This window comes from Rhipicephalus microplus, chromosome X, assembly GCF_043290135.1.
Source record: "Rhipicephalus microplus isolate Deutch F79 chromosome X, USDA_Rmic, whole genome shotgun sequence".
NCBI lineage: Eukaryota > Metazoa > Arthropoda > Arachnida > Ixodida > Ixodidae > Rhipicephalus > Rhipicephalus microplus.
The window spans coordinates 337,978,626-338,003,628 of record NC_134710.1 but is presented as its reverse complement, the minus strand read 5'-3'; the positions used below and the strand labels follow the sequence as shown (position 1 = coordinate 338,003,628).

The window sequence follows — 25,003 nt, the reverse complement described above, 5'->3', positions numbered from 1 at the left end:
TTCCTTATGTTACACTGGGGCACGTGGAGGAGCCCGTGGGTACTTTATAAGACAACCATTTAGCACCGATAATAATACCTTAACTTCTACGTACCAAACCACGATATGATTATGAGGCTGAAAGGGAGGCCTCCAGAAATTTCAACCATTTCGGTGATCTTTAACGTGCACTGACATTTCACAGCACACGGATCAGGAGCATTTCGCCTCCGTCAAAATACGACCCTTGGGTCAGCAGCCGAGCATCGAAACCAATGTTCAACTAAGGCGGACTGCCCACAAAACGTAGAAACACATGAATGTTTTGAGTTACGTTGAGTCGCCTTGTATATTGCTTCGTTCGTTCAGATTGAGCAAACGTAGTTTGTCTGTTTATCGGCAGTAAAATAAGCACTTAGGGCTCTTGAAGGAAGTATATGCACGCTTTTATTTCGGATGGAAGCCTTAGGCGCCTCTTCAAACACGAAAAATTAACCGTTGGCGTCGGAGGCGTCAACATGAGTGATACAAAAGAAATCATCACACTGTGACGTCCCAAATGACCGAAATTTGTGAAACAACATGCTGTCATCTTGACATCGCCATGACGTCACATGACGGGACTAATACTCACAATGTCGCGTTAAGACTAGAAACTGACACACAAAAACAGGCACCATGATTATTAGCAAGCACCACCTAACTCAAGAACAAGTCATTCAGCATAACGAGACTGTTATTTTGCACGCTTGACTTAAGTGCGGCAGAACATAAGACAGCGTGGCACTGCGTGGTTACACAGTTGCCTTCTCGGCTCTCTCCCTCCGCGTGGTCTTTGACTATACTTTTAACTCTAGAATTCGAACTGTTTACAGCGAGCAGCTCGTCTAGTGCGCTGCCAGGCACAAGTTTGATTACATGACCTTGCCACTGACTCTTCGAGCCAGGAGCTCGGGTTGAACGCCGAGGCGCGCCGACGTGTGGCCCCAATGCGAGGGGAGTGATGACAGGCAACACCTCTTGCTTCCCGTATAAACATTCGAGGAAACAGCAGCAGTCTGCTCACCATCAGGCTACTCTAATGACCGACACAGTGGTTTCGGCTAGCTGAGGTAGAGGAGACGTCGTAAAGACTGTACTACAGCACCTATATATCTCGGGCGAGATATATAGCTCTCACTTCTAGTAATTGGTGAGAGCGGCGCATGAAAACATAAAGGCAACCACACAGAGAGTAATTGGTACGAGCCTGGTACCGAGGAGAAATAGCCATGATGAGAAAGAGTGCCCAAATAACCGTCTAAATTTTAAAAATACTGGTATCGAGATTAACTACATCCCAGTAAGGAGTGGCCAAAGTTGAGCTGTAAAGTGATCGGCTCAGGGAATGTCGACGCAGACCAGCATTGGTCACTTCTCTTTTTCTTTAAAGAAGTTCGCTGCATGGCTATAAGGATTGTATGAGGTTGACTTTTCTTCAGCCTTGGCTGTAATCAATGAACTGACCGATCTGTAACACTCCGCAGAAATCAGTTTTTGTCCGGGTCGAAACAATGTGTTGGGCGAACAGTGAAGCTCGATTCAACGTATGCTGTAACAGTTCACTAGAAGAGTAAGGTGCTGTTTATGCAAATGTTGGTGAGCTTCGGCAAACTGTAGCGCTGACCCTACAAATATTTTGTAAAAATATGTCTTCAGGTTTTATTACATATCCAACCTGCTTTCTACTTCATCAACGTCGATCATCTCTTTGACGGTCCGAGACTCGATCCACTAAAAAGAGAACAAACAAAATATACTACTTGGCACAGCCATCTAGGGGATATCTGGTGCTCTATACCACTGGCCCGCAGGTTGCGGGATCGAGTTCCGGCCACGGCGGCCACATTTTAAATGGAGGAGAAAATGCTCGAGGCCCGTGTGCTCAGATTTAGATGTGCTTTAAAGAACCCCATGTTGCAACTTTGGGTTTCCTTGTCTCTCCGTCTCCTCTCCCCCCTCCGGTGTCGCCTCTCTTTATCTGTAGGTCAGGAGAGGCTGTCGCGTTTGTGAGTTTTGGGTTCAGTGTTGTTCTCGAGTTTCGGTTTAGGCCTCTCGAGATTTCACCGCCAGAGGGCCGAGCAGCAGCGCACGCGCTGAGGGCATGATGCATTCTCCCCCCAAAACGGAACCACTGCCTTCATGTATCAGCAGCGTGCTTCCAATGAATGAACCGAACAGACGGGTATAGCACTGGCGATGAGAGAAACGTAAACCCATTGAAAATTTGGGTGTGGTCCACTGCCAAAGGCGTGTCTTCAAGCTTCCATCGAGCCCCTTTCAGGGAAGGCCTGGATGTCATGGATTCAACGGCTTGGATTCTACTTCGTGGCGAATTCCATCACAGCCAACGACAAGAAGCGAGCTCTGCTCCTCACTGTGTGCGGGCCGGAGACATTTGATACCGTCCGCGCACTGCTAGCGCAAACGAACCCAGGAGAAGTGCCGTAGGAAGAGATCATCCAAACCTTGGCTGCACATTACGAGCCATGCCCATCTGAGCTCTACTGTCGTTGCAGATTTCAAAGACGCGACCAACAACCAGACGAGTCCATTGCTGTTCACATTGCCGCTTTACGTAAACTCGCCGCAGATTGTAACTTTGGCGTCGGGGCAATGACCGCGGCTGAGGCGACGGTGACTACAACGGCCGCAGCCACCGCGCTCCCCTTGAATATCATATTACGCGACCGTTTCGTCTGCGATGTCCCAAACGAGCTCGTTCAACAGCGTCTGTTCACAGGGGAGGACCTTACCTTCCAGAAGGCTTTCGACCTTGTCGAGAGGGCTGAAAGTGCTGCCCTGCAGCAGAAGAGCATCAAGCTCGAAGCAGAAAAGTTAGAAGTGCACCAAACAAGCCAGAAGAAAGGAGGCGCGAATGGAAAGCAGCACACTACACGCAAGACACACTGCTACAGATACGACAGCCCGCACGATCTGGGTGAGTGCAAGTTCCAGAATTCCTCATGCAACGTTTGCTAGAAAATGGGGCACATTGAAAGAGCTTGCATCGCAAAAAAAAGCAACGCAATACTGCTACGCATCAAATGGAGCCGAAACCTGCATGCATGCAAGAGTATGGAGACAAGTCAACATGGGGTTTTACTACAGTAAAAAGCCTACAGGCTTGTCCGAAGTTTATGGTGCCGCTACGCATTAAAGGCAAGCTTTTGGAGTTCGAAGTTGACTCTGGGGCAGCGTATTCGCTAATCAGCAAGGAAACCTACGACAGAAGTTGGCCTACAAAACCGCAGCCACTAGCCCGATCAGAAGTAAATCTGAACACGTGGTCAAGAGAGCACTTGAGCCTAGTTGGCACTGCTCACGTGCAAGTGCGGCACAAAACTAAAGATTGCGTGCTGCCATTGCATGTCATGGAAGGTAGCGGATGCAACCGTATGGGCCATAATTGGTTCAGTACTATCAAACTCTGGCTGCAAGGTGCGAACGAAATGGATGATGCAACGCACAAAGAATCCGCAGTGCTGCACTGCCTATTAGAAAAGCATGCATGCGTTTTTAGTCAAGACGTCACAAGCTACGAGGGACCACCAGTTCACACAGAGCTAGACGGAAACATCCCACGACGCTTTTGCAAGGCGCTACCGGTTCCTCTCGCGCTCAGACCAGCTGTGAAGGAAGAATTAGACCACTTGAGGCAACAAGGCATTCTGCAACCAGTGCAACGCTCGGATTGGGCAACACCCTTGGTGTTGGTGCGGAATAAGTCCGGATTATTAAGGCTGTGTGGTCACTATAGAAGCACGGTAAATGCAGCGTTCGTGAAAACGGCCTACCCGCTTCCCACCACTGAGGAGGTGCTGTCAACTCTCAGAGGTGGAAGAATGTTCTCAACGGTTGATCTATTTCACGTCTATCAGCAGCATGCGGTCATTAAAAACACAGCAAAGGTTTCGACCGTGAATACAATAAATGGACTGTATGCAGTCAAGAGACTTCCATTTGGAATCTCAGCAGCACCAGCAATATTAAAAAAACATCATGAAAACAACTCTCGCCAAAATTCTTGGCACCAGCGTGTATCTCGACGGCATAAATGTCTGCGGAGAAATGCCAGATCAGCACAAGGAACGGCTAAACCAGGTGTTGTCAAGACTGGGTAATATGGGTCTGCGCCTACAGAAACACAAATGTCGATTTGGGGACAAACATGTGGAGTTTTTAGGACATCGCATCGATGAGGTAGGGGTACATATGGCTGAAGAGAAGGTTAAAGCTATCGTGGATGCACCAGCACCGAAAACTAGAGTTGACTTTCAAGCATTTTTAGGCTTGCTTGCTTTTTATGACCACTTCCTCAAGGGCAGAGCGACAGTAGCCTCACCATTGTACACGCGTTTACACAAAGAAACCAAGTGGATATGAAAGAAAGAGCACCAAAAGCCATTCGAAGAGTAAAAAAAAAAACTCATTCGCGACAGCACAGTGCTTGCTCGCTATGAAGAGCGTAAACCCCTTCTATCATGCGACGCGTCACCATATGGCGTCGGCGCTGTTTTATCGCAACTGGATAAAAGTGGTGCAAAAGCACCCATGGCTTTCGCGTCCCGAACGCTCGGGAAGGCGGTGCGGAATTATGCACAACTAGACTGGGAGGGATTTGCCGTGATATTCGGTGTTCATCATTTTCAGAACTATATAACTGGCAGACATGGGACTATCACAACTGATCACCTGCCACTACTCAGCATACTTGGGCCGAAAAAGCCGCTCCCACAGGTCACCACGTATGACCAGATGGTGTCTGAAACTGTCTGCTTAGGACTACGATCTTGTTTACAGAAAAGGCAGTAGAAACCAGAACGCAGATGCATTGAGCAGGCTGCCAATGCTACGAGATGACGATGAGCCATCACCGCCCAGCGATGTTCTGATGCTAGAATATGCTATTTCATATGGTGGTTTTGGGACGTTAAACCACGCAAATCAATCAATCAATCAATCAATCAATCAATCAATCAATCAATCAATCAATCAATCAATCAATCAATCAATCAATCAATCAATCAATCAATCAATCAATCAATCAATCAATCAATCAATCAGAATATGCGATTGAGCCCCAACTTTCACCCAAGCGCATTGCAGAGCTATCGCGCGAAGACAGAACTCTCGCAGCATTTATTCAGGCAGCCCAGCAAGCAAAGCTACGTGCAATAAAAGGCGCTGACTTCCGACCTTATGTCAAACTAGTGCCCGAGCTGTCGACGCTCCAAGGATGCTTACTCAGGGGCTCTCGAGTACTAATTCTGATCGCGGCTCGCACCGCAGCTTCAAACATTATTCACTCAGGGTACAGGGGCATCGTTGCTATGAAGGATTACGCCAGAGGGTACCTTTGGTGGCCCAGCCTCTGCAAAGACATGAAAAAGGCTGCCCGAGAATGCGGACCATGCCAGGAAAACCGAAGGGCACCTGCGCAGGCACCCCTTCCAGAATGGCCAAGAGCAGCACAACCATGGGAGACAATTCACATGGATTTCACAGGACCCATTGAGGGCAGCATGTTCTTGCTTGCCGTTGACTCATTCAGCAAATTGCTTGACGTACGGCAAATGACGAAAATTCCATCAAAATGGCGTACGTATTGATCCTTATCAATACGGACACCTAATCAAAGAATGCCGAATCAAAGAACGCCTAATCAAATACCTAATCAAAGAATGCCGAAACCTTTTTGCGACCTTCGGTGTACCGCGAAAAATAGTCACTGACAACAGGCCGTTTTTCATCTCAGTCGAAACTAAGAAATTTTTCCAACGAAATCGAGTGAAACATGTCGTGAGTGCTCCGTACCATCCTGCCACGAATAGTCAAGTTGAACGCATAGTCTTCGAACTTAAGCAAGCGCTTGTGAAAGAAAAAGACGTCCCTATCCCCCATCAACTTTCGCATTTTCTTCTAAAGCAGCACACGACAACGCATGTGGGCACAAAGAAAACACCCGCCATAATGATGTTTGGTCGTGACCTTCCAACTGCATTGCCATACCTGAAACTTTCAGACTCACAGATCACAGAGGAAGAAGGAAAGGACGAAAGGCGTATTCGCAAAAGGCAAATCGTCTACGTGAAGAACTTCGTAGGCGACTTGGAGTGGATGAAATGAACCACCATCAAACAAGTAGGTCGTCAGTCTTGGTTGGTCAGCATGGACAGAGGTGTCGTGCGACGACACAAAAACCATACTCAAACTACGAGCCAAGAAGCTAAGGTTGGCAACTCTTCTGCAAAAGAGTTACCGGAAAGTCCCAGGGTGCCGGTCTTCACTGCTTCTGTTTTTCCTCCCAGACAGCCAGGCTGATAATCAACAAGACACGTTGACTGCAGGCGCTCCAGAGTGCTGTGCTACGCTATAGCGCCACTCCCATCTGACGATGCTCTGCAAGGACCACCACAGCAGCCTCCGAGACGTCGCCGTCCACTCGACCGTTTTGAAGATTAGTGGGGACTCAGAGTGGGGAGGGATGCGTCGTGTTCGTGAGTTTTGGGTTCAGAGTTGGGCTCGAGTTTTGGTTTAGGCCACACGAGATACCACCGCCAGAGGTCCGAGCTGCAGTGCACGCGCGGAGGGCACGCTGACCTCTCCCGCAAAAATGGAACCACTGTCTTCATGTATCAGCAGTCTGCTCCTAATAAGTGAACCGAACAGACGTCTGTAGCAGAGGCGACGACTGCGGCAACACCAGAGCAGTGCTCTGAAGCCGACTAATGTGTTGCACTGGCAGATTTATATGGCACCGAGGGTGGCGACTCGCGGGAGAGTTGCACTGACAGATTTATGACACCGAAGGTGACGACTCGGGTGAGAGGAAGAGAGAGCGGGTTTCCCCTTGGGGTGCGAAAAGCAGTGCGAGTGTGCACCCGGGGCAGTTGCAATCAGAGGGCTAGAACGAAAGGCTCGCTCATCTTGAACGCTGCCCAGCCACTTTGTGCTCCTTAACGAAGCAGTTTTAGAGCGCCTTGTTGAACGACTGTTTTTATGCTTTTTATGCTGTTTTTTAACGGCATTGAACTACTGTTTTTATGCGACACCCCAGGTGGTCGAAATTTTCGGCGCCCTCTACTTTGGCATTTCTCATAATCATATCGTGGTTGTGGGACGTTGAATCTCAACAATTTTAAAGACGAGAGTCTTTCTTAAGGACCTTCGACGAAAAAATTTTGGTCTGTCTGTCTGTACACTTGTCTGTTTGTCCGCCCTACCGATACTTCAAACGGCACCAATTGGTCAACCCGATCCGCCGCGCCCACCAATATTGCTCAAGGTTTAGCGTTCATAGTTGTGCGACTGTCAATTAAAAAAACAAATATTGCGCATATCTGAGGCGCCATAACAACAAGTCTATGTTTTGTATGTCAGCCTTTATACTAGAAAAGGCACACAGATGACTCTAAGGACTGTAGAGTTTATCGCGCTGCGCTGACAGTGCAACGCGATGCTCAAGAAGGTGTTTCCAACGCTTTGCTAAGACGACACGGTGGTGGCACCTGCCCGTCGCTTTGCATTCTACACCTTATCGCCTCCAAGAGTGGCACGCATCTTTGTCGTGCGCGCCTTCGTTTTCGAAGATAACTGCCAGATGGCGCTTGTGTCTAACGTGCCTTGATGCGCTTGTTCGCCTCCGCTACACGCTCGAGGCACTCTAACGCAGCGCCTTTAGAATACTATTCACCGATTTTATTGCGCCGAACATCAAATATACGTTTTGTTCACTCTGTCCAGACGCAAGACTAACGTATTTCGACATTTACAGTGTAACATGTAGATTCGTGGCAATTTTTTTATTAATTAAACAAATCAGAACTGTGGCATCACACGATGAGGTCATCTCATTATATCATTGCTTCTTCAAAGATGAACCACTCCCAGAAGCAGTGCGAAACCAGGCGAGGTACACAAAGCTCGTAATTTCTCCTGTCCTGGAGGTCGCGAGTTCGGTGCTTTTGGTGTGTATAATTGTATGACGGGCAAGAACCGAGAGATTCTGCTTTTGCGAATGGTCGGTGGACATCAATTGGTTTACGTAGTTATTTTTCTACGTTTCGTCTACGCAAGTGGAATGTCTTAAGCAAAATAGGAGCAAACTGCCAGCGTTCCCGTCATCGTTTCACAGTAGGAAGCCGGAGATAACGCATATTCACTGTGTTCGAAATGTCTTGTGTTTAAGTATTTTGGCTTAAGGGAGTCCCGCACCTTTAATTAGGCGTGTCGTTTTTATTGGTCTTTATGACTGTAGGCACTGGTGAAATCGGTGAGAGCGAACCATATGATATTTTAATTTGCTGCCGAATTAGATTTCCGGGCTGGCTGTAGCGTCGTATATACATCGTTTCTGCGGCCGGAAGCGTGGTCACTGTTGTGCCAGAGGCATTGTCCCGGTGCTGGAGCCCTTCTTCCTATTGGAGATCGGCTAGTCACCCAGAGTTTTGATGAAGTCTTCTCTTCCCAGCGCCACTTCCCACAGAAACAGCGGCGAGCCACTCAGAGCTACGGCGAAGTCTTCACTTCCCCCGCCAAGCACCGTGAACCGGCCTCACGCAATAGACTGGAACCTTATTTAAGGCCATGCCGGCCCCACGTTAGTGGGATACGCCCCAGCCGACGTCTTCCTGCTGGCCGGCTTTGTACTTACGATAATCTGCTTAAGTAAACGTTGCTGTTTTACAACACGACTGCCTCACTATTCCGCCTCTGGGCGAAGGCTCATCGGCGACGTCTGTTTGGTTCCTCGCCGCTCTCGGCGACCGATATGATCGCGACACCGTGAAATCCTAATTTCATTAAAATTATACAGTTCAATTTGATTGGTTGAGAATAAAGAATATTAGATGCGAATCATCTTTTTTTACTTGCCTGTGTAACGCTGTCCCGTACGCACCGCTTCCATTGCCGCAGGTGTTGGAGCGGTGCCAATTAGCTCACGCCCTCCTAGCAGAGCATGGTGATGTCTCCATCCCTCGCCTGCTGCGCGCTCGTCGCGTGTCAGCTCTCGCTCGGTTCACCCTCTCCACCACTCGCAACGCTCGAGCCCACTCCTCACGTGGGCATCATCTCACCCACACCACCTATCTTCATCTGTCGGCGAGAAGAAGCCGCGAGCAAGCGGGTGCGCGCGCCTCAAGAATATCGCGGCGCCTGCAATTTGGACAGCGCGCCGCTGCTTGCCGAGTCATCGCGCCGACGCTGTCATGCTTCCCACTAGTGTGCGCGTACCCGGCTGTCGCCGGCGTTGCGAGGGTCATGGCGCGTTCACACTTGAGGAGTAAAGAGAAACGAAAACGCCAAAGTGGCCGGAAAACCCGACCGTGCGTCGAAAATGTTCACATTCGTTCTGCCCCATCCAGCTGCCGCGGCCGTCGATATCTTGACAATTATTTCGATTTTGCCTGATTTCTGAGAACTAAATTTCGTACTGAATTTTAGTCATTCAAGCAAAGTACTGAAAAGAAATATAGCTCGCACCTTTTCAAACGTTGTTTCCGGAGATACACCAGCAGAAACGACACGAGTGAACGCACCGGCAGCAGCGGCGCGGTTTCAACCGACTGTACACAAAAGCGAGACATGTTGGGGCATTATGACTCGCTGACGCTGCACCATATACTTCCACAGTTCAGGCTCGAGCTCGATGAAATCAGGTTCTCGATGGACGGGTCTTCGTTGAGGCCATTAAGCTTCGTCGTGCTGCATGGGTAGTTTGCGATTTGAGCCGATCGAGCCACCGCCGACGCCTGTGCCGCCACGTTGAATCTGCGGCTGGCTGGTTAGGTCACGTGGTTTGATCTAGCGCAGCCAAGGCTGTGAAGCGGAAACCGGATCCAGTTTCGCATGGCGGGAAAATTGGTCTCGGAGCGATTCTTGCGCGCTGGCCACGCGCCGTGGTTTTCCGGCCGCTTAGGTGGCGAAACAAGCCAGTTTCCGGAGAGTTTCATTGGTTACGCTCTCTTCGAGGCCAAGTGTAAGCGCGTTCTTAGCGGAGCCGATCGCGTTCGCTAATGGCGACGTTATCACTGATGAGGCGCGAGCCAGGGAAGCCAAACGCAAGCGCCGGCAGTGAAAGACCAGTGACATCAACAAGGTGCGAGTCAAGAACATCGATCGCATTCGAGGATATAGACGGCGCACGGGTAACACCGACGAGACGCGAGCCAAGGAAGCCGAGTGCAAGAGTCTTCAACGCGTCCAGCCTCCCATGTCTGCGTTTCGAACGTTTACTCGAGTAAACGCTACACCAAGTTTTGCTTCAAACCATTATTCCAGCACCCGCGTCGACGCCCGTTTCCATCCGGTCAACGCCATGCGCACCTCTACTGCTTCGCACCCCATGAAGATTTCCTTCGGGGAGATGGTCCACAGTTTTTATTGTGCTCGCTTGTAATGGACTCAATGCAAGTAAATACGAATTCCTGTGATGTTTAGGGTAAGGTGGGGCAAATCGCAAGAAACATTTGAAAATCGAGATTTTTTTTTAATTTCACCTGATACCATAAAGCGCCAGTGCAGGAACTTTCTTTCTGGCGCAATAGAGAAAAAGAGAGAATAAATTTAATGGAGATCTGGAGACGTTTGCCTGGCCTTTCACCTGACATGCTACTCCAGGTACCGGGTGATGACAATAATATATACAGTGATAAACACCTAACACCTACCGTCACATACACTCGCTACACTGTTTATACCGTTTCGTTCAGGCTTGTGTCCCGAAAGAATGGTATGCGCAACATAAATATGACCAAGCTGCCACTGTTCAAAAGTGTATGCAAGAAAGAGCAAAAAATGCACCAAATGTCTCATCTTACCCCTTCACCTGTTAGAACTGCGAAGGACACCAACACAAGTGTCAGTTTCATTTTTTAGAGCGCGCTACTGTGACTGGTAGTGAAATTGAATGGTCTAGGCCAAGTGTAACCTTAATCAACCATACTTTGCATTTCACCTTCAGGACAAGAGAAAGAGAGAGATAATTTATTTACAAAAAGGCAAAGAGGTCGGCCTGAGTAACAGCTGTGGCCTGCTACTCTACATTGGGGAGGGGGCACAATGGAGCGAAAGAGAGATGAATGATGATGATATGATAAGGGGTTTATATTCTATTATAATATATCATATTATATTATATTATATTATAGTCCTTTTACGCTGGCGCAAATATAAAGGCGTGCATCCAGTGCGGTGGCTTGTAATAATGCTACAACGGCTCCTTATTCTCATTTGGGCTGTTGACGTCAGGCCGAGGACCTAACCTAACCACATCGATTAATGCTCCACTGAGATATCAACCAATCGAGACATCAATTGTCGACGTTCCCTTCCGTGAACTGGACAGGCGAAAATATATGTTCGGGTGTTTGGTGTAAACTACAGTGACTATGGGCCCATTGCCACTGCAGCAGATCAAGTTGGCCTAACGTCTCGTGTATGCCACGCCGAGACGAATGCTGGAAATAATGCATGACATTCTTCGCTTGTGAGGCATACGTAACCTAATTTCTGGGTCCCATTTGTGAAGCTGCGTGGGCCAGCATTCAGGTTTATTCCAATGCTCCATTCATTCCTCTATGGTAAGACACGCAATTCCGCAGCATTGTAAAATGCTGGTATTGTGGTTTTCACACGCCAGCGTTTTTATTTTCAGCCAACTTGAGTGTGCGTGCATTCATCATTGTAGTGTGTTCCATTACGCATTCCTGCATGGCCCTCGTCGCTGTCATCTTTGTGAGGCATCGTTCTCCGTGGCGTCTTCTTATTGCGGTGTGTCTTCGTAAATGTAACTACGCATGACGCGTTGCTTCCTCGTGGAAACTTGCCTTCATTGTCCACGCATTGAGAGCAGCTCATCGTAGCTGGCGCGTTTGGACCTTTCGTTTACCATAGATATAGTCTGCTAAACTGTGTGACACCGAATCCTCCAGAAAGTGCGTTCTGAGTGAACACAGAAAAAAACCAGCCTGCCACTTCACTGGGTAAAGGAAATACGAAGGGACATGCCAATTCTGTCGTATTCTCTTTATTTAGAATTTATTTTGGAAGTTAAATAACTATTTGTCCACGTTTATCTAAAAATGCTATTCTTGCATTCATCTCAGAATGATGCAAGATGAATGTGAAACTGTAGTGTAATGGTGGGCTAGTTGGTGCTTAGCTTAGCAAAATATTTGCCGCGCAAATGAGACAAAGAAAAAAAAATGAGACAGTATAGGGGCGCTAGACTTTTGACCAGCTTATTTTCCGCGCATCACCCAAATATATACAGTATTTCCAGATATGCGCACAAGGAGAGGCCACAGTGCTACGTGTAAAAACTACGTGGGTGAAATTTAGGTGCAGGGCCTCTTTAAGGTGCAGTCGATGTATTGTTTCGGTACTTTTAGAAAGATCTCCATACAACTGGTTATTCAGATGATGGTCTGCTTCGTAAAAAGGATTTAATTCCCTATTCTTCTTTATTACGACTTCAATTTTATGAACGCTCTCGGTAAGTTTCTGCCGTTGGCGTCACCGCGCTGTTCCGTATATGTGAGACCCCCCAAAAAATAGTTCCCAAGATACATTGTTTGAAGCGCGAGATCGGACATTAGAACATGCGACCACTCGCTCCGCGGCCCGACGCGTTTAACCACTAGACCAGGACGCCCACTAATATCAACTGCTAACGGTGAGCTATTTTACAAACCATTTTTCGTTTGTGGCATGCACATCTGTGAGGTGCCTCATAGTACGGAGAGGCGTGTTAACAATCAGTTACCGCGCAAAAGGCGTTCGTGGAGCATCACGCCACCCGTCTTGCGGGCAGAGCCTGCGCATTCGACTACGCATTTCGACCTATACAGGGCACGGTCAAAGTACGGAGTCGAAGACGCAAAGTACGAAATCTCTTCCATCGCAATGTTTGCGTTGAAGCCATAGATCGCAAGAAGGTCACTTCACTTTTTGCAGTGGCCGCGTTAGCTGAAGGAGCGAGTTGCTAGCCTTTCTTCGTTTGACATTCCAATTTTTTGTAATCGCATTCGTCGCTTCGCCCTTGTGGCGAAACTGACATTTTTGTTATTGTTTTTTTTTGGTAAGCCAGGTGGGCATCCACGTTTCAGGTTAAAATTACTCAACAGCACTTAAAAAGTGTCATGTTTGTCGATAATATTTATTGACAGGTGTGGCTCGTGACACCGTTTATTCATTGTTAGATATTCTAGCATGACGCGACGACCACTGCAAAATCACTTGTTTTTGTTGAGCAGCCATGGTTTAGATAGTAAAGACGCGCAACAACCGCATCATGGTCTCCTTCACTCCATGTCGAGACACGAGGAAGGCCTGGCGTGGCGTGCTCAAACTCACCCCATATTCAGCACTATACGTGCAAGACAAGGACTGCATGGTCCCCTGCCTGCGTGGCATGCGGAGGCTTCTCGTAAACACTCACGTTCTGTAGAATTGTCCGGGTGGCCGCGCAGTCATGGTCGAGGACCTCAAGCACGTATGCCTACAAATCTAATACCTGCGACCCTGGAGGAGAGGCTGGTGGACTCCACCTCAAACATTGTGAAGGCCCTACTCGGACATTTGAAACTTCTAGGCCTGTGTGATGGCTACGCCTTGTTTTTTTAAAGACGATAGTCTTTCTTGGGGACCTTCGACGGAAAAATTTTGGTCTGTCTGTCTGTCTGTCTGCCTGTCCGCCCTTAACGATACCTCAAACGGCACCAAACGGCCAACCCCATTCGCAGCGCCCCCCAATATTGCTCAAGCTTCAGCGTTCTTACATCTGCGATTGTCAATTGAAAAGTAATTATTGCGCATATCTGAGGCACTATAACAACACGTCGATGTTTTGTATGTGTGCCCTTATACTGAAGAAGGCCCTCACAAGTAATTCTAAGGACCGTAGCGTTAATCACGCTGCGCTGACAGTGCAACGCGATGCTCAATGAGGTAAGTGTTTCCAAGGCTTTGCGAAGACGACACGATGGTGGCACCTGCCAGTAACTTTGCGTTCTACACCTTATCACCTCTGAGACAGGCGCGCATCTTTCTCCGCGGGCCGCGTGCATTCTTTCGTTTTCGAAGATAACTGCCAGATTGCACTCGTGTCTAACGTTCCTAGATGTGCTCGTTCGCCACCGCTACACGCTCGAGGCACTCTAACGCAGCGCCTCCAAAATACCATTGACTGATTTTCTTGCGCAGAACATCAAATGAACGTTTTCTTCACTCTCTCCTGACGCAAGACTATCGTCTTTCGACGACATTCGCAGTCTAACATGCGGATTCGGGGTCAATTTTTTTCTTTAGTGGACCCGAACTGGGGTTCGTTTAGTTTCATTAAAGTTGTGCTGTCTCCCGCTCTTTCTGAAGAGAAATGGTACAAAATAATACAGTTCTTCACATTTATCATGAAATTTGTGCAGCCTTGCTGCTGTCGTTACACCTGCTATGAGCTTTCAACCTGGCCATCTTCAGCATGTGTGGCTTAAAGTGCATCGTTCTCTTGTTTGAGTTTTTGTTTTTTATCCAAAGCTGCACGTTGAACTTATTATTTCACCTCAGTGTATTTAGCTTCGAGAATATCACTGTCACATAAAATGTTATCGCACACTACTCGCAGCTATGCCTACTGGGAAAATCTGAAGAGTAGAATTGCCGTTCCCGTAAGAAACGTTTTTTTATTGATATGTTATATAGGGAGACGATAGCACATAATTAAGGCGCCAGCTACTTCTTAGCCTTTGATCGAATATTGAACACATATCCTAAAGAAAAAATAAGAGCAGTACATGGAAATAGAACACCCGAGCACATACTATGTGCAAAAACGCACTCGTACGCACATATGAATCAACACCAACACGAAAATAAGGAAATATTCAAAAGTAAATTAGTATTGTCTGTGATATTGTCTCCTGTTAATGGTTACAAAGCTATAGATAAGAACCTGTGCCGTTATCCAAAAAGCTCTTCTTTCATAAGCATGCTATGCTTTGGCTGGCCGTTTTCGCTCGCAATATGCCCAGAGCCCGAATCAAATAAAGTGTTGTCATGCGAATGACTCCAGCGTAAAAAGTTTTTGATAATTAGGGTCTCGGAGGTGTATCCACAGGCAGGAAACCCCGATGTGCTGCTTGCGATAGACTGGCTGTTAACTTTAACATGTCGGAAATCACTGACGCCTAGGGCCGCAGGAACATTACAGTAAGAACACTTATGTGATTTTAACTTCTCGGCCCCTAGACACATAACACTTGTTATAAATACGAACAACAAGTGTCTGTGAGCGACTCTGTAAACACAAAAGTGTTAACCATCGGACGCTAAGTGCAGACAGCACTTGCATTCATTGGTCGAGGTTATCCTATGCTCTGAGCAGCGATGAGGCTGTGCGCTTTTGTCTTTGTGTCTCTACTTAATACCTTTACCCTCACCTCCCATACATCTTGACAAATGGAATCAAAAGTAAATTTTTGTGCAAGTAAGCTTCCCTACTTTCACTTTCTTTCAATCTCTTCCTTTCTCTCTTTGAAACTATTCACAAGAGCAGCTGTCAGCAAGTCGTGATGACGGAGATGTCAGCGCTGGCAGTCAACAAATAACAAAATTAACCTACGAAGGATATCTTTTTTAAATTCTGCCCATTATTTGAAAGTGATCTGCAAATGTTCACTAGTATATTCTCACGCATTTGTGATGGCGAGCAAGGCGGAAATCAGATGAAACTATTTATTGGGCGAACTTTTTTTCCCAGAAAATGAAGCAGCCTGCTATACAAGCGAGCAGTACAAACACAAGAAAACCATAGCGTCCAGCACATGCGTCGATCATCGAATGATCTCATCGACGGTGGAACGGGTCAGCTTTTAAGCATGAATCACAGAAAATTTCAGCGTTATCACTGGGGCTCACCTTCACTCCAGAATAAACTAAACCAGTCGTGCCGTGCATGTATCAGAATAGCCTAAACTGGCGGGAAGTTGAAACATTACCGCGCACATCTGCGCTGAGCGATGGTAAAAACAGTTGTAGGTGAAGCCCGATCACATCCAAAGAAAGAAGCTCGCATGGCAATATTACTGTACCGCCGTGCGTACACCATTGAGTTGTGGCTCCTATTTTAAAATTGTTGCTTCATGCTGCTGTTTCCTACACTGGAGCATTATATTGTTCAAAAAGAGCTAACATCACATGGCTTCCGAAGCATATTGTCAGCTTGGACCGAATGATGGAGCTAAGGAAAGGTTCAACTTTGAATAAAAAAACTGTATTCAACTGAAGCTACAAGTGAATCGGCAGGGGTTGCATGTAGAAGAAGAAAACGAGATTTGGTGCTGGAGCTCGTTCAGTTGCGTCCGACGCCGCTCGTGTCTCGCCTCTCTCTTCGCTCTGCTCTGGCGATGCATTGCTACGCGTTCCTGGCCCACAAACTCACTTTTTTATTCTTCTTTAATGTTTGCCGATTCAACGCCTCATGACAAAATTGCCGAGCGAACGCGCTCAACTCTCGAAGTCCACGTTTACGCATAGTGTAGTGTTTCTTGTGCGGGCGCCTAAATGCTACCGGTGCGAACTCGAGTGCCGCTGACAATATCGTTTCGTAAGAATGCTCTTCGTCTTTGCTGAGTTGTTTTTAAAACACGGCTGCTGTGTTATTGTGGTGACGCGCCCGAAGCGGGCATTCGCTTACCGGTGCCGAGGCAGTGTACGCAAGTTGGCCCACGATCATGGGACTGTGCAATCGCAACGCGCCAGCCGCTGTGACCATCGTGACGGGAAAAAAGCTTCGAATTTCGTGCGCCGGCGGCGCACTAACATCAACAACGACCGCGGCAGCCTGGGAGCGGCTCGCCAACTGCGCTCCTCTCTCTCGCCTCAAATAACGCTTGTGCAAAAACAGCCCCGAACCACTGCCTCGCAGGCCTGAAGTCCCCGAGTGCAAGGCCATTGAATAAAACCATATGAACAGCGACGACCAGACAGAACAAAACAGTATGTAAAGTCTCTCCACCCGTAATGTTTTGGTGACCATGGTGCGCCAAATAAGTAAATAAATGCTACACTGCCGTAAACGTTTCTTGAGCCGTTAGTTAAGTTCTTAAGGCCAAGCGAAGTGTTTTAATTTCATGTGCCACTAGGTTTTATCATTTTTTTCACTGTATGTATACCTTAAGCTTTCACACGTATACATACCTGTACCCGTTCATGACGACGCCTCCTCTAGCCAAAAACCTTTTTCGCACACGTGTGGCTGCTGCGCCATCCATAACGCTGGCAAGACACCTAAGAATTATCGCGGGTCCGTTTGGCCAGCGTAGAAAGCAGAAAAATAATACAGCTACAGTAGAGCCTTGCCTTAAAGAAGTAGAGTGGGGACTGTTGGTTCTTTATATCCGATATTCGTTGTGGTGATAGAAATATGCCCTAACAAATGGGCTGTCTAGCTAGCACAAAAATATGATAATATAGGCTTCAAAATTGCTCTAAATGAGCTAATACTTGCCTGCCTCCTTGTGGCATTTCCAAATAGACCGTAGAATGAGAAGGTAAAATTGCAACAGAACGAAATTCGTGTGATCTAAAAGACGTGCAATCGCATTTTCTTGAAAGAAGGGCGTTATCTTCGTCTGGGGCTTTTAACAGCCCTGCTGAGAATAAAGTTTTTCCGCAATCTCCATGTGCGGTAGTGTTTTATACTTCACCAGCTTTGGTCGTCGGGTATTTTGCCAGTCAAATGCGATTTTTTTTCTTTTTTGTCCGAGATGACTGCGTAACTTTCTCGAATGATTAAAAAAATGTGGTTGTGAATTTTCTATCAATATATGTTGCGAACAGGAGCGCGAGTATGCACCCGGGACAGTTGCAATCGGAAGTCTAGAACAAAAGGCTGGGTTTTTCACTTGAAGGCTGTGTAGCCCCTTTGTGTCCCTTAATGAAGCAGATGGGGGTGGCTTCGATTTCGCCATGTCGGGAGGGCGACGTCTCCTCTTAGCGCAAATTAACTTCATACTTGATTATTAAAAGTGCACATACACACACACACACACACGCACACGCACACGCACACGCACACGCACACACACGCACACACGCACACACACACACACACACACACACACACACACACACACACACACACACACACACACACAAAGCGGTATTTTTTCACTGATCCTAAACCAAAAAAACATATAAGAAGCAAAAAGAAAACAAAAGGGAAACGTCTGGGAAGTTTGCCAGAAACCTGTCCGGTGGCTGTCCTACGACTGGGGATTGGAAAAAGAGGAATAAAAAGGTTAGAGCTTTGATAGAACAGTGCGAATCGAAAGGCATCTGGCATTGGAGGATACACGGGAAAATGCGTACAGAAACTAGTACATTTGTCTTTTTATAATCAAGTGTGAGATTACTTAGAAGAATCATTGACCTAAGAAACACCTGCTTAATTCGACCTCGGAATGAAATTAAACAATTTTAACTTCCCCGTGAGTCACATATTGCAAGGCTGCTTCACTTGCAAAATGATCGCGTGGCCATGATGAAAATTTTACGCAGGGCACTGCACCGTTTCGCAGGCGACGGCTGAATTGAGAAATAGAGCTGCCGTGGACGGGAATCGAAATCGCGTCATCTTCTTCAAGGGTGCCACGTGCAAGCGGTATCAATAATAAAGTGGTCGATGATGACGCCAGTGGTTCGTACATGATGCAGAGTCGTTTATTGGCGTATATAGGTGCCACTGCGCTATAGCTTTCTTTAAATTATAGTAGTTTTAAACACCTCTTACGCAGATAGTTTTGTGCAGGGTCCATATCAAGAAAAAAAGTAACAGATTTACCGCAAAGGCGAAGCAATGAAAGCGATGCAACAAAATGGAAGGTCACACGAAGAATGGCAAGCAGATCAAAACGTGCCCCACGTTTCTCACGCACAAAGGACGCACAAAACGTTGTCACAGGTACAGATGAACGCTAATAAGTGTCTCATTTGTTACTTCACTGTATCTGAAAAAGCACACCCTTTTCGCAAACGGGGACCGTGCAACGATTGCAGTGACCTTTGTGTGCCCGGTAACTACAACGGAATTGTTCCGGTAAAAGCCCAAGGCTTGCGATTATCCCCACCGCGAGATAAGCAAGCACACACGAGAGCATCCCCTCTCCGCGGGACCAAGTACGCGTGGGAGAGTGGAGCGCACGCCACTGCGTCGTGACTATCTGGTAGTTCCCCCGAGATGCCCTGGCACCCGAGATATAGTTCCCCCGAGATATAGCGCGTCGTGAACTCATTGCGCTCTCTCGCTGGTAATACTGAAAACATAATAGTAGTTCCCCCGAGATGCCCTTCACCAGCGGTAAGTGGCAGATATAAGTAGCTTGCCGTTTGAGCGTTGAAGGAGGTCTCCTTCGTGGCTCAGTGGCTAATGCCTCGCACTCACAACTCGGAGGACAAAGGCTCGATTATGCGCACCGGAGTTTTTTGAGGGGTGAAGCTCCTTTTATTCTAACTTTGTCCTGAGTGAGGCGTTGGCGAGAGAAGAAGAGACGAGAAAAAAAGGAAGGCAGTATCTCCAGAACAGTATAATAGACAGCGCTGTCTCATAGAAGTACATATAAATTGAGTCAGGATATTCTAGACGGTGCTGTACCGCTACTCTCCGATTAGCTGCTGCGTGGGTTGTGCCTGGGTGCACAAGGAAGGAGTGCGCTCTCAGTCTCCAGGATCGTCGCCGTACGTGGATTGTTGGTAGGGCATGGACGAAGCAGAGCGGCGGGCGCGGAGCGCCGCGGTGGCTCGTGCCTGTCGCCTCGTTGGTGTGGCATGGACGAAGCAAAGTGGAGGGCCTCGGTGGCTCGTGCTCGTCGTCAGACAGACAAAAACAGACACACAGAAAGATAGACGGACGCACGCACGGACGGACTGATGGACGGACGCATGGACACAAAGACAGACGGACAGACCAATGCCTCGACAGACAGAATGATGAACAGACAGACAGACAGACAGACAGACAGACAGACAGACGGACGGACGGACAGACAGACAGACAGACCAATGCCTCGACAGGTAGACAGAGAGACGGACGCACAGATGGACAGAGAGACAGACGGACGGATGGACCGACAGACAGACAAATGGACGGACGCATGCTTTGCCCCATTCATCATCATTAACTCCCCGTGGATACACTGGGATTTTTTCTGGAGTATTTTTCTTTCTGGCGTTTTCATATATATAGATACGTATACATACACGGTGTATGGCGGCGACATCGACGCCGGCGGCAAATTATAGCCGAGATTGTACTTATAATTGGTATCGTAATGAAACGCACACACACGATCGACAATACAGACATACAGACTGGATTTGGCGTGCCTATCCACGTATGCCCCTGTTTTTCTAAGGTTCTTCAATAAGTGGAGCCAAGTTTCACTGAAACTGAAGGTCGAGGTCGCCAAAGAACTTTTGTAAATAAATGCACAAAATGAAAATGAAGCCACGACGTGCTCATCAGAGTGGCCTGCCTTTGGTTTACACCTTTCTTAGGTTAAGGTGAGCTTTGAAGTTTCGTTGAATAAACCCAGTGGTCAACATTTCCGGATCTATTCAACGCGGCCTCCCTCAACATCATATCGTGGTTTTGGCGTGCGAAACCCCAGACATTATCAAAGTATTATTGTTTTCATTTCTATGTATAAAGGTAAACAGTTCTCGATGAAGAGATGTGGTTTATTTATTTATTTATTTATTTCAATACCCGCAGGGCCCGAGGGCATTCTAGAGGGGAGAAGGTTACATTTTTAACACAACAATTTCTTGAAAGAGAACATTCGCGGCACTCGGCCACATCATGAGAAAAAAAAAACGAAGCCAAGCATCAAAAAGAAAAGAGACCACCTAATCGAAACGTGAGAGGCCAAGCTCGTCTTCCTTGTGCACCCAGGCACAACCTGGATGACCTGGAGGACCTGGATGACCAGCGAGAACTCGTCACCCGGGCCAAGAGAGTAGTCGAAGCAAGAGGATTGTTTACTGGACTAGGGAACCCTCCCACCTTAGGGTGATACCGGGAATTCCTCGGAACACTGTTTCGAAGTAAACGTTTGCTTCTCTCTCTCTGTGTGTCTCATCATGACCTTGCACTTCAAAGAACGGCAGAATAGGTAAAAATATGGGGTCGACCTGGTGCATGGGCTCCGTTTCCCGCCCCTTGGTATTCATTCCGGTGCACTAGCTAAGTGACGACCGTGGCGGTATATCCCACGCATTACGTGGCCAACCCAACCCATTTATTTAGCTTAATGTCTATCAAAGCATCGGCGAGCCGTGTTTGTTCTTTATAATAACCATTGAAATCAATGCGGATACATAAAAATAAGAAAATGATTGACTGAAAACGACTATGCGTATTAGTAACCATCTGCCTGCATGCATAGATGTGCACGCGGATAACCAGCTTACAGACTGTGTGCATTAGGTGCATATTGGTTTTCTTGGTGGCCGTCGTACTCAAAAGTGAACCGAGTTTTATTAAAAGTTAATTTGCACTGGGGCAAGAAAACGTGACTTAATACACCCTTTACATAGACTAGACCTATATGAATTGCAAAACGCAAAGTATACCTGCTGCGATGATCCAGTGGAGTTGAGAAACAAATAAGCATGCTGTCATGTCAAAGAAAAGAAAGAAGCAGAAAACAAAAGAGAAACGTAAGACAGGCCCAGTTCATATGGCCTTGTTTCGACGAGGAACCCCGTCGATGGATAAATGTCCCCGTGACGCACTGTATAGTGCAACAGGTGCAGCATCGCTCAGGGTTTCAGCTCTCCACATGATCTCTCGTGTCTTTGTGCTGAAACGAGGATAAGGCATACGATGCGCAGTCATATGGTGTGTGCACGCAGCTGCTCCCGGGGGCTTCCAATATCAGTTCTGTGTTCAAAACAAGCGGACAATTCAAAACAACCTCTCCGTGCCGTACACGGAGAGACCATCACGCGTGGGAGGAAATCAGCTCAGCCTCGTTCGAGGAGGGCAAGCGTGGACGCCAGATGTGGCACCAAGCGGTGACTACGCCACACGAGCTTGTTGGTGTTCTTCCTCTCAGTCCACCCTGCCACGCCCGTAACATCGACGTGCAGGAAACACCTACGAGACGCGAGCCAAGGAAGCTGAGCACAAGCGTTTTCAACGCACCCGCTGCTCTGCTTCTTCCATGCCCAACCAAAGATCCGCCACGTACGGCAACTATCCAGGAGACTGAGGGAGGCGCTCCTTACTCGCGCACCCAGGTACAACCCATGCGGCAGCCAATCAGAGAGTAGCGGTACAACGCCATGTAGAGTATCCTCACTCAACTGAAATTTCTATGTACTTTTACGAGACAGTGCCGTCTATTACACTGTTCGAGAGATACTGCCTGTCTTTTTTTTCTCTCGTCTTTTCTCTCGGTAACGATACACGCAGGACAAGGTTAGGCTAAGAGGAGCTCCGCCCCTAAAATCTGCATCGACATTTATGCGACGCAGTCGTCAACCAGAAAGTACTGAACCGAGCTCCCACACGAGCAGTAGAATATAGCTTTCACATGTACTTCTTCCCAATTCTATACCATTAAAACAGTTACTGGCCTATGCTATTATTTCAACGGGTCATTTTGTCAGTTAATGACAAGCAGTTCTTCCGACTTAAAACGCCATGAGCCTTCATTCACGGAGCCTTTCTCGCTTTATGCATTGCTACCTTCATATTGAGCCTAATACCACCATTGCCTGACACCTTTTTTAAAGAAATGGTTTAGTCCAGGCTATAGTGAATATGGCCCCAGGGCTCTCGGCCAGTACTCAGCATTTTGCGGAGACAATCTGGGAAAAGCCTCGTTTGCTAGTTTGCTTAGTTGGAGTTCCAAGCCGCTGCAAGACGGCGAACACGACGAAACAAGGCCAACATGCATCTTGTGTCGGTCTCCAGCCTACCGCTTCTTCCTCTTCGATGCACCGCGTGAGCAAAATTTACGACAGTCTGTGCGACCAACGATGTCACTGGAACAGTTCCAGACTACAATAAACTTGAACCGGTCTTGTGAGCTCCATGCTGTCAGCTAGTAGGAATTTGCATGGTCTGACATATAAAATGTTCACCGTGAAGATTTAAATAAACATTAGATAATTTCCAAAACGTCATTTATACTTTTTTACACCTGTAATGATCACAAGGTCACAACTCTAAATTGTTTTCGAGCTTCTGTTAGCTGCTGTGCGCGCGTCTTAGTGTCAAGATTCCTTGTACCAGTACTGCCAAAAGATTTTTTTTCTGTGTCTCAAAGCGGCTGTGCAACAGTGCGTCTGTGCGAAGACTGAGGAAACAGCGGAAGTAGTGGCTTGTCCCTTGCCTTCATCTTCCCATCACTCCACCTCACCCTTACTTTCATTTCCCGCACCTTTCTATACTATTCTATACTATACATGGATATGCCTCGATTTACCCTCTCCCTTCTCTTTTTCCTCTTGTTCACCTTTATATCCCTCCTCATCACCTTAACTTAATTTTGCCGCCCCTTGATTTACTATCTTTAAAGTTCGTAGCACTTTAGGGACCCGGCTTGCCTATCCGCTGTCTCATGTCGCATGGTCTCGCAGCGTTTTCTTGTCATCTATTTCTTCCTCTCTCGCAGTGGCCATTACACTCAATACAGGCCTTGAGCAAGGCCAATAATGTTCAAAATAAGAGCAGAAGAAATGAAGAAGGGCTAAAATAACATAAAGAAAAGAAATAAACAAGAACTATTTGCACTAAGTTACCTGATATCGCGAAAAACGCTTCTGAAGTACCGGGCTGATTCCCGTGCTGCGCACGAGAGAGCACCGCCTACTCGGCAAGCACGCGATTGTCAAGGGAATCACTGGCTTGCCCGTGCTCAGTAAACATTGGGTTTCATGGTGGCGGAGCTGCATTGAGGAGGTCCCGCCGCACTTTTGAGAATGATCAGAAAACGCTACTGATCACTGGCAGAGACTTCTGAGAACACGCGAGCCAAACATTGTATAGTGCGGCATGCGGCCTGGAATTTGACTGATTTTCAAAGTCACGTAAAAACAGTCCCATATTCTTTCTTTAAATAATGTCATATACCCACATTACCTCACCATATACTCAAATTCATGGCCATCAGCTGATTTGAGAATCATGGGCTGCATAGATAGTGAGGTAGGTCCCAACATGCCCCGCGCCCACTTGCTATCACGCTGAAAGCCGCGCGGTCGAAGAAAAATAGTGCTCAAGGTCATAACACGTGCGTAACATAACTTCTTTCTCCCTTCGCTCGCTGCTTACCTTCCAGCATTCCGGCGCGCTCGTCAGGACGTAAAAAAACGCAAAAAAAAAACAAGTGGCGTAGCGCAGGCGAAGGTTTGAAAGCGCAAATCGCAAGCCTGCGCTACTTTCCACGTACAATAAATGTTATGGAATTCATGCTCTACAAAAGTACTGACGAATGCTATACGCACGTAAAACAAGGCGAGTATGAACTGGAATGTTCAGACGTTAACGTTTAACTATCCAAAGTGGCTGCAGAAAATTTTGCGAGGCTGATATGTGTACTCTGCGGGCTATAATCGAAAGCGCGAGTTGCCACGTATTTTCACGAAAACTTCGCGTCTCGCAAGAACGAATCAGATTTATCGAGTCGTGGACGGTCATGCAACATACAAAGTGGTTTGTGTTCGTTTCTTACTAAATCATTAACACTCCGAACAAGGCAGCATTGGGAACGTCTGCCTACTGATCATCCTCGAGAGGACGCTCCTGAATTCCGCTAGGCGGCGCGACAGTCTATAACTATTGCGAATGCTCTGCTAACCTTTCTGGATAGACGAGTGGTTACGACGCCCGACTTCGGATCGTGGATACGCGGATTCGAATATCGCTGCGAAGAATATTTAAAGACGATAGTCTTTTTTGGCGACCTTTGACGCA

General features: G+C 47.4%; 2 protein-coding genes and 1 pseudogene across 3 annotated transcripts in view; 2 read left to right on the top strand and 1 right to left on the bottom strand.

Annotated features, from left to right (window-relative positions):
- Nucleotides 1–25,003, top strand: part of LOC119162346 (kinesin-like protein KLP2) — a 117,370-nt gene that overhangs the window by 26,945 nt on the left and 65,422 nt on the right. The window lies entirely within an intron of this gene.
- LOC119161219 (stomatin) overlaps nucleotides 1–25,003 on the bottom strand; it is a 173,755-nt gene that overhangs the window by 110,007 nt on the left and 38,745 nt on the right. The gene's annotated exons all lie outside the window — the stretch shown is intronic.
- On the top strand, nucleotides 2,251–12,724 carry LOC119162042 (uncharacterized; annotated as a pseudogene).